This window comes from Rhipicephalus microplus, chromosome X, assembly GCF_043290135.1.
Source record: "Rhipicephalus microplus isolate Deutch F79 chromosome X, USDA_Rmic, whole genome shotgun sequence".
NCBI lineage: Eukaryota > Metazoa > Arthropoda > Arachnida > Ixodida > Ixodidae > Rhipicephalus > Rhipicephalus microplus.
The window spans coordinates 122,828,506-122,839,292 of record NC_134710.1 but is presented as its reverse complement, the minus strand read 5'-3'; the positions used below and the strand labels follow the sequence as shown (position 1 = coordinate 122,839,292).

At 44.1% G+C, this 10,787-nt stretch overlaps 1 protein-coding gene across 1 annotated transcript in view; it reads left to right on the top strand.

Moving 5' to 3' along the window:
* The first annotated feature begins 2,906 nt into the window (after positions 1–2,906).
* Positions 2,907–10,787, top strand: part of LOC119176383 (protein O-mannosyl-transferase Tmtc3) — a 395,223-nt gene continuing 387,342 nt past the window's right edge. Inside the window, exon 1 of the mRNA XM_037427640.2 lies at positions 2,907–3,222. The gene's annotated coding sequence lies outside the window, so the exon portion shown is untranslated. The remainder of the gene's footprint in view (positions 3,223–10,787) is intronic.

Below are 10,787 nucleotides of genomic sequence, written 5' to 3'. Positions count from 1 at the left end.
TGTGACAGGCAAGGGCCGTTAAGGTGGCGTAAACGTTCGCGTGGCCTCTGATGCACTTTGCGACTCATGCATCCGTGGATTCTTCATTACCGTTCCCGTTTGCAAACTGCGTCACCCGATGAACTGTTGCACGTCGGCGGAAAAACAGCAGCATCGTACGAGAGTAGAAGGCTTTCGCCGACGAACTGCAATCAGCACACAAGCGATCACTTAGCCTTCTGCCACTCGGTTGCGTCCGAACTGCAAAATAAATAAATAAATAAATAAAATAATAATAATAATAATAATAATAATAATAAGTTTGCATTGACCTCAAATCCATAGTAAACTAGCCCCAGCATCAACCTCGTTAACATGCCCGGCATTCCTTGCTTCACGTGGCTAGCGCTGAGAAACCAGCTTCGTCGCTGGACCCTGAAGCACGTAAAATAAAAAACTTAGCGAGCTGGTGTTGGTTCACAACCAACACCAACTCGCTCTAAAACACGGTGGCGATGAAAAACTAAGCGACTTCGTTTCAGGAGGGGAAGGAGACAGTTTTTGTAGCGATTGGAACAGTTCACGACGCAGCGCAGTGCTCCGCTAACAAATTGACTCGGCCCCACTGATGGGTCGGCTGCGGCACAAAGCACGTGAGATGCTTTCACTTATTTCTGCACTACGGCGCCCCCAGTTTTTGCTATTTGCTTCTTACAGTGTTGTAGCTCCGGTAGCACACCGTGCAGGGATCAGTACTTACCAAGCTCACTTACGCTCGAATCACTTGTAAGGCAAAATTATGAGCATTCCTCATGCTGGTAGGAGGAATGCCGGTATAGTGTGAACGAAAGTGGCTGGCCAATGAACGGGCCACTTACGAAACAAAAAGATATGGGCATTCAACCCCCGACACGAGCTTTACGAACAGGTTTGCGAACTAAAGCTGCACAAGCGCAACTGACACCTCTCCACATCCACATCACATGCCCTTACGTTATACTTTCACGTGAGCGTTCCAGGACTTTTGTACGTCCACTTTGCTAAGGACTTTCTCTTTGCGCAGAACAGCACCTAGTGCAGCCTGGAAAAGGTGCAGGTTCGATTTTCGGCCAAATTACTACAGGGCGGAATGCAAAAGAGATCGTGTGAACTGCTTCATTTAGCTTAGTTTCTTTTTGTGGCTTTTACCTAGCGACATTAATTTCCTTGCGAAGAATTCCATGATTCATCACTGAGTGGTCTCTATAAATTCCCAAGAACCTCAAATTAAATGAAATGAAAATAATGACGCGAACTATAAACTTGTTTTGCGATTGGTATAATTTAAAAGCATAGCTTTGGTACGGAAATGGCTAGTTAATTGTTCTATTAAGTAATAAAAAATATTTTGTGAAGATAAGTGCGCACAGAGAGAAGTAGGTTGTTCGTATACAATAAAAAATTAAAAATTCAAAAATGCTTCAAATGGTGGTAAGATGTTTTTACAATTGATATGATATAGAAGCATAAGTTTACTACAGAAAAGTGCTAATAAACTGCCCAGATAATTACTGAAAATTCAGTGATCATAGGCGCACATCTAAAGTGCACAAAAGGAAAGCATTTGTTCTCCCTGAAGGAACAATGGAAATGGACATTTAGTGGGTACAGGTATATGGCTAGTATGTCCGCCTTCTCCATCTCTCTGTGCCTTCAGTCGGCTCGGTGGTAACGTGCGCTTCGCGCGGTGCTTGCTTGTCGGTGAGCCAGCCTCCCCTACATGGCAGCGCTCACTTTGTGCCCTCCTCGCTAGAAATAACAAAGTGAATGTTAACTGACCAGTTTCTAAAATCAAAGCTAGAGTGATACTTAGACTTTCACTGCGTTCACTTAGTGCTTCATAATGAGCTATAGCTAGTTGGCGTAAACCACCACCCGATAAAAAAGGGTACCGCCCCATTCACCCATCCATCCTGCCCGCACCAAACGCAAGGGGCTAGAGCCATTTGAGACACCTAAGTGAACATTCATATCACTGGATATTTATTTAATTTCACCCCTGCCAAGGTTTGTTTGCATGGCCAGTGAATACGACGGTTTCTCCCTCTCTCACTTCTAGAAACTGGCGTGTTACTCTGCAATGGTCCACCCCCTCCCGCCTCTTTTTTTTCCCTCTGTCTACGACGCTGCTGCATCAATGATACAGGTATTGTTCTAATTTTAGTATATGTAATTTGGAAGTACTAAATTATATAAGATTCTCACTTTGAGCTTCTCAAAGGACATTCAGTCTCTCCAGACAAGCGCGCAAAACAGGAATCAGCCAACAAAACGACACTTGCGAAAGCGATCTTTTTTTTTTTCTTTCGCATGCTTCCCCTCCCACCAGTCAGTAGCGTGAAAGTACACCCGAGTGCATGAAAATCATTATCACGTCCTTCCCTCGCACCATCTCTGTTTCGTGAGCAAGCAACACAGAGAACAATTAAAAAAAGAAGAAGAGGAAGCAGGGGTCCCGTTTGCGGCACCCGGTGCAGCCCGCACTCTATCCGTACAACAGCCCCCATGTGTCCCCTTTGATTTTTCTACCGGGTGCTGGCTCCGCTGCCAGGCGAGCCGCAGCTTCGAGTGCCCCGCTCTGAGGGCGCCACCGCGTGGTTCAATGCGAGCGAGGCGCCCTCTTCGATTCGCTGAACGCATGCGTGAATCGTGTCCGCCCCTCCCATCCACGGCAGGGAGTGGTTTTACCGGCGCGTTTCGAGACTTCTCACTGCGCCGACTGCACCAGTGCATGTCAGTCTGCGGTGCTTGTCGGGCGCGGTGTGCTCGCGCTCCTGGCCTCTAGGGCGCGCACTCTTCTCTCATCCGGCGTGTGCCGCGTTCGACGCACCTGGCGAGACTTACTCCTTGCCGGTTTGCATCTGGCTACACAAACCGGAGGGCAAACGTGCCCCTCTCGGCGGAACGCCATGTGACGGTGTGCGTACCAGTGGAGGATTGTTAAGACACTGCCTGTCAGTTGCGCATCATCGCGGTGTGGGAACAGAACTTGAGAAAAGAAAATTATAATAGGAGTTACGAAAGACTCCAGCTGGGTTTGACCGCGCGAACCCGATTGTTTTTTTTTCGAACCAGGTGGTTGAAGCTGCTGAGTGTTTCACGTGACGGACAGCGAGAATCAAGCAGCGATTCGCATCAGCTGATACGTGCAGCAAACCGGACATCGCGTCTCTCGTCGGACGCTCCAGTGGCTCGTAATGTGAGGTGAGTGGAAGTCACCTTCCTATCGCCGAAGCATGGGTGTTACAACGCCTGGGTTTCACTCATTCTTAATATCGAATTCACTGTGTAGTAGCTCAAGTAAATTAATACTTGACCTACTACATGCTTCGAAGATGATTAGATGTTAACCCTGTTATGTATGTTAGGGAAGTTTCATTAGGAACATAAATATTTTGCAGAAGGCGTAAATTTGTTTCATCGTTCCTTCTTTTATATTTTTTACAGTTCCTAATAAATACGGCGTACAAAACAGCGTAGTGATAATAACTTATAATCACTAAAGCAACACCTTTTCGCTTTGAACATCTCTGTCAGTCGGTGCTTAACCATATATATTGTTTGTTTGACTTATTAACACAGTAGCTTCTACCGAAGTGAAGCAAGACACCTTAGGAGGTCACGAATGAGTGTGTTTAATATATGCTTCAGAAAAGCGTAATATGACATTTAACATCAGGACACTGTAAGTGGTTCATTCCAGTTAAAATTTTAAAAAATGATAGCCTATTTAAAAACAAGCATCATTCAATGCTCGGTTGTCTGCGATTATTGCAAGGTTACAAGTCAGGCGACATGCGTTGCGGTGCGGTCTTACTGTTCCGGTACTTCGGTTTTTTTTTTTTTGTATGTACAAATCAACGTTCCGTGCCTTATATCCAGATATGTTCTCTTATTCAATTTGTTATTAGGTAGGCCATACACAAGAGCTGTAAATTTATTTCACAATGTGGTAAAACTGCAGAGATGCAGACTTAGTTGTAAGGTTGAGCGAATCACTGGCAGCAGGGACGACATGGATGCACATTCTGAGCGGCGTATCTCTGGATGGTTAGATGAATCTGCACTCTCAATACTGAATTCATTCCTATATATTTTTTGTCGTGACGTTTTTCATCTATCTGTTAGATCTTGAGTGGTATATGGTGTTGAGAAAAAAAGTAGTAATAAGTTTTTTTTTTTGATATACCAGACCTGTACCCACACGCATGCAAAAATACATTCCAGCTTCAGCATTGTTCGCAAGAGAAGATTGTATCCAGCTTTGATGTACCACCTGCGGCAACATCACAATAACCATCAGCGACATTGATGCCTCGACGTTCTAATAATGATATTAGTCTAATGAGAAAAAGAACTTACGAACGATTATATTTAGAAATTCGGCCCCATTTTTCAAAGTCACCTACAACGAAATGTCACTATTTTCGTTCTTGTAAGTATAGCAGTCACTTAGAACGTGACAGAAGAGGTGTGACATAGCACACACGCCTTATGTTCGGACAAATCATGCTCTTTTTTACGGCGCGGTCTTGGACATTTCAGCGAGAAAAGTTTCGCGTCCTTTACAGCTCGTACGCTGGCGGTGCCCGGTTACATAAAGGAGATAAATGCCTGATCATCAGTAACGCTTCCCTGTCGGCGATTTCGCATGTTCGAAACTGATAACATTATTTCTGCTTGTGAGAACGTCGCAAATATTGAAATACCGCGTTTTTTTTTTTTCTCTCGTCTCTTTTGGTAGCAATATATTTGACGTTTACGTTAATTATGCACACCCCCACAACAGTGTCGATGTTTCTCGTTAAAAATTTCTGAACGGGTAACTCTCGGCGGGTATAATTACGCGCGGTGATAGTGACATGCGTTACAGGTAGGGCTTCGTTGTATTCTGAAAGGCTGTCACTCTGAAGCACTTATCGGGCATTTGGTGCCCGACTCGACGTGAGATAAAACTCGCCATTTTCGTTCGGCGAGCTGTGTGGAATATAAACTGAAATATGACTGCCACACAGAGATCTGGGCACCAAGTAATGATCACTCGTTAGCCAACGCCAGTTGGTTTATCGCCATTTCATGGCGCTTTATATGGCCAACTACCCTGTCTCGTCCAACCATCGCTGACCTCCGTTGGTTAACGAGGCGAGGTTTGTTGATGTTTTTTCCACCCCTCTTCTTCAAGCTTGATTTGATGCAATGGTGCACAAAGACATACGTGAAGCTACTATACAGATGTGTGCCCCATATTAAAATTACCGAAAATTGCCTAAATTACCTTTGCTTAGAAAACGAGAGAAAATTGTATAATTGCTACAAATTGGCATAAGAAAATGTGCACCAATATATGTCACCATTTATCTTTTTATTTGCTCGCGTTGTAGAGATATAGTACGAGAAAACTTTGAAACTATGTTGTTCGATACTTTTTTTATAGGCCCGTCAATTGGCATAGTGAAAGGGGTGGCTTCGTTCCGTTATATATAAGAGTATCACACACGTGTGACCATGGGCGCATGACGCGTGGGCCAGACACAACGGTCCCGACTGGGGACAGCCTCTGAAGCACAGCCGACCATTCACTAAACTTCTTCTCTTCCCGGTTTTTGCGTCACAGTGAGCGTGTCTTTCAAAGCCCCACCGAGGAATTACCTTGACCACGGTGTCATGACGCATCCGAGAAACCTTCGCCGCATCAGAATTTGCCTTTATTTTATTAGAGCGGTCGGGTACGTTGTGACCTGCTGTTGTTTTTAGTGAGTTCCTGTACTTATTGTAAATGTTCTAGGTGCACGGGTCGCACCTTCACTACCTATACACTTTTCTGGCCTTCTCTAACGCTTTTCCACTATCCCGGTGCTGGCTCATCTGTGTGCGTCAGCCTGCATGGTAACAGTTGCACTAGCGGCTTCTCCTGCTGGAGCATCACGAGACCTTGGCATCATTTTATGACGTTCTGTTGACAACAAATAGCAATAATAATAGCTCACACTCAATATAGTATTTTACGCAGTGTTTACGAGTGTAAAAATCAATCTCTAGGCAGAATAAATTGTTTAATTTTTTTTTCTTCGCATTAATATTACAGTGCATTTTTTTGACCCGAAACTTGCAGTATTCATTTTCAGAAATCATTTTTTCTGGTGTATTTTAGTAAGACAGGCTCACAAGTGACGTCAACCATCACATTGCACTGTACGACCATAATTCACCGGACTTCTGTCTACAGAAATATCATTCTTGAACAATGTTGCCTGCGTGGTGTAAACGTTTCCTGAGTTTAGGCGTCTTTCATGCACTGTAACAATTTTTTTCTGCACTAGCCATAGTTATGTGATTACATGGTATTCTTTTTATTTATTGGGCTAAAAATGAACCTGAATTGATCGTGTTGTTCCCGAAATGAAGAGTACACGACCAAAAAAAAAAAAGATCCTAATATGGCCCAAAGGTGCCTCTTCGTGAAACTTGTTTTGCTTCAAGAAAGTTCTACTTTGACTTCAATATCTTTTAGCAACTACCGATAAGCACTTCAAAACATAGTTGATCACTCCATAATAAGAATTAGTATGACACTAAAGTGAAGCGTTTCCCTACAGATGAAGTTGAATATTTCCTGCACTTCGAATTAAGAGAGCTTTCACAATGTCTACTGGTTTTTGACAGTTATAGGAGCACTTAACCTGGATGAATTCAAATTGACGCTTCATAGTATACATATGCATTCCGACATCCAAGATCAATGATTAAACAAATTCTTGTGGCCATAGATTCTTGTGGTAGCTGTAGTAGCTTGCGGTGGTAGCAGAAACCGAGACAGTGGTGTGACAGCCAGAAGAGCGTGGCCGATTCGTCGCCGAACTTGGGATATGGTAGCCTACTGGTGCATGTTAGAGTTATTAATTGAACACCACAGCCCACCCAGAGGGAAACAGAACGCACGTCGTGTTTCGCCCGTTGGTCAGCTGAGGTTTTGAGTGGGGTGAGCGTAAGTTTGGAACACGGAGTTGAGGCAACGCGAAGAATTCGCACGTCTCAGAGCTATTTTTGCTATAGATAAACGATATGAGCAAGGCCGATGCTGTGGGTAATTGATTGATTGATATGTGGGGTTTAACGTCCGGAAACCACCATATGATTATGAGAGACGCCGTAGTGGGGGGCTCCGGAAAGTTCGACCACCTGGGGTTCTTTAACGTGCACCCAAATGTGAGCACACGGGCCTACAACATTTCCGCCTCTATCGGGAATGCAGCCGCCGCAGCCGGGATTTGATCCCGTGACCGGCGGGTCTGTAGCCGAGTACCTTAGTCGCTAGACCACCGTGGCGAGGCACTGCTGTGAGTAAGATCGCCACCTTGCGATGGGTTGATACGTCGACAAAATTGCATTTTTCTTATTATAAGTGCACCGAATAGAACGAATGTGTAGAAACAACGCTTTAAAAAAAGTAATCGTGGATTTCACGGTGATGATGCATTACTTCACTTTAGCAAGAGCACTGCGTGAGGACAGTGGTATATATGCAAGGTGTTTGTAAAGTCCATAAAGTATGTCACCATAGTGAAGTGGCTAGCATACCCGGCTTCGCTTGTCGGGAGCCATAAGGTCATACGTTCGACTTCCGTAGACGAACTTTTTTGTCTTCTGATCATGCCTATTTTTTTTGTGTGCCTATTCTGGGACGGAAATACGTCACTTAAGTCTTGGTGCGCCCTGACATAAAACACTTTTGTGTTAAAAAACGAGACTTATTTTACTGGTAATACAAATGTATCTAGAACAATACGCAGTCTATAAAAGCAAGAAATAGAAACTCGCAAGGCGCACATAAAAGTGAGTTTTTATTCATCGTTGGTGGAATATTTACTACGGGCTTCTTTTCTTGTTACCTTGTAGAGCTCGCAAACACTACGAATAACCGTAACAACGCCACTCAATCAAACTAGTTGAATTTACTACCGACATGTTCGCTAATCGCAAATGTAGCGACGACTGAGGACACAACACAGCGCTTTTGATATGCCCTGTATCCTGTACCTGTTCTATTTACACTCTGCAAACACGTTGGTGTTAAATCGCCAACTCGTAAAAGCTACCATTCTCTTACAAAGTTACTGTACGTCTTTCTTTTACAGGTAAATAAATATCACCGGGATCGAGCCGAAACCCTTACTATGAGCACGGATTTAATGCTCCTCGCACTATCAATGTTGTACAGATTGTATACGCACAAATAAAAAAAACACAATGTCATCAGAGAGGATGACTTTGTGAGATTAATTTCGATAAGTGTATACGGTATGCAGCGTGAACTTAATGTTAATCATTTATTACTGTTCACCAAGAATACGTCCTTTTAGTTTGTCGACCAATTTTTTTCTTTACGTGATCTGAAGCATTATTCGCTCCGCATGTGTTCTCTCATCGCGCAATTAACCTTTGCTGCCTTTCACGTTAAATCGTGCCCTGAGGTGACGTATAGAGTCTGTCTCTGAACCCACTTTAGAAGCTTCACACATAGAGCTTGATGGCGGCGCTTAAAAAGCGTTTAAAAGGCGTTTAGAAAGCTCCTTCTTTCCATTTTTGCCACCCGCCTCCACTCGCTGTTTTGAAAATTTCTTTTATAGTAAACAATTCTGCTCTTTTTACATTCTAGTTTAACGGGTTTTCAGTGAGACGTATCGTCATTATCATGAAACGCAATACCCTGCAGCAACATCCGTTAAATTAATAACTTTATATTTTCGAAGAGTAGATAAATAAAGTATTTCGTCTTTCGTAAAGCTCCTGGTTTGTTCTGAAAAGTTCACTTCAATCCTCGCATGCTTGCTGACGTGCGACAAGTATAGCACAGTGTGTCAAATAATGAAATAAAAGGAGCGCCATCTCACGGCAGTACACGTAACTGAGTGACGGACACGTCGGCATATTAAAACTATAAAAGTACTATCGCTGTTCGCGAACGCTTCACAACTCTTCTACATTTTACGATAAAAATAAAGTGTCTGACGGTCATCGCAACCTAACCAGACTGTTAGTTGAGCACTCTGTCAAGTCTTCACTCAAGGCACATCTGTCCTGAGAAACAAAAAGTTAAGTGCAAGAAAAATCGGCTGGGAGAGTCAACAAGTCTGCTTGTCATATTCGCATGCCTGGTTCGATAACGAAAGATATGTTCAGGGCGCAAGCAAGCCATTTGTTCGCAAGAGAAACGTATTTAGTGCGAAGCATTTCTTAGCGAACTTAGGCGACTTTGAGCGTATCTATCTATCCATCTTGCCGCCTACAACTTATAGCTCTCCTGGCCGTTTCGATAATTGTATTGATGCCAAACTTGGTATGGCATAACATGACTGTATGAAGAACATATTTCACTAGTCATAACATGAAAATCATGACGTATATGTCATGAATGTCATGATTTACATTTCATGGTCCTGCAGCTCTCGCGGTAGTTTCGTTTTCATGGCATGTTACAAAACTGGTATGGTATGACATGATTGCATGGCGAACACAAGGGACAGACCTAACATGAAAATCATGACATGTGTGTCATGTAACAACATGATTACCTGCCACGCTCATGATGCGCTTGTGGCCGTTTCGCTAGCGTCACATGTACCAAATTTTGTATTACAGTACGTGAATGGATGACGAAAGTACGTGACTGGTGCAAACATGATAATCATGAGATGTGTGTCATGAAACTACATGACTACATGCCAAGCTCATGGTGCGCTGGTGGCCGTTTCGCTAGCTTGATTTATACCAAATTTGGTATTACGGGACGTGAATGAATGATGAAGATCTGATACTGGTTCAAACATGATAAACATGAGATGCGTGTTATGTAACAACATGACTACATGCAATGCTCATGACGCACTCGCGGCCTTTCGCTAGCTTCACATGTACCAAACTCGGTATTATGTGACCCGAACGGATGACATAAGTGAATGACACATCCAAACATGATAATCACGACATTCGTGTCATGTAACAACATGAATGCATGCCACACTCATGATGCGCTCACGGCTGTTTCGCTAGTTTCACATAAACCAAATTTGGTACTACGTGACGCCACTGAATAGCGAATGTATGTGACTGGTGCAAACATGATAATCATGAGATGCGTGTCATGTGAGGACATGACTACATGCCACAGTTAAGGCGCCAATACATTTGACGTGACGTGGTGCACGTGCTCGCTGGCGTTCATTTCGTCGCGTCATGCCGGCGTTGCCACATCATGCGCCGGTCCTGCCATATACTCGCAGGCGTGTGGCGCACTGCGTTGCTTCGATGCATGCGCGTTTCATCGCGTCCGGCGTCCCTCCGTCCGAAAAGAGGGAGACGCAGTGTTGTCTGGGTAACGCATTGGCGCGAAATGCGGCATGTTGCATTTCGTGCCTGTCGCCGTCGGCCCGCGCCGACGGACGCTGGTCGCGTCTGGCATCAGATGATAGAGTGCTCGCGGTTTGCTAACGCAGCATCGCTGTGCCCAGCGTGCGCGCCCGTCAACGCTACATAGGAGTATATTAGACCCTTCATAATGCGTTCGCGGCCTTTTCACCAGCTTCAAATATACCAAATTTGGTGTTACGTGACGTCAATGGATGACGAAATATATGACTGGTGCAAGCATGATAATCCTGACACGCGTGTCATGTAAGAAATGAAAACATACCACGCTCATAGCGTGCTCGCAGCCATTTCGATAGCTCCACATGTACTAAATTGTGTATCACGTGACGTGAATAGATGAC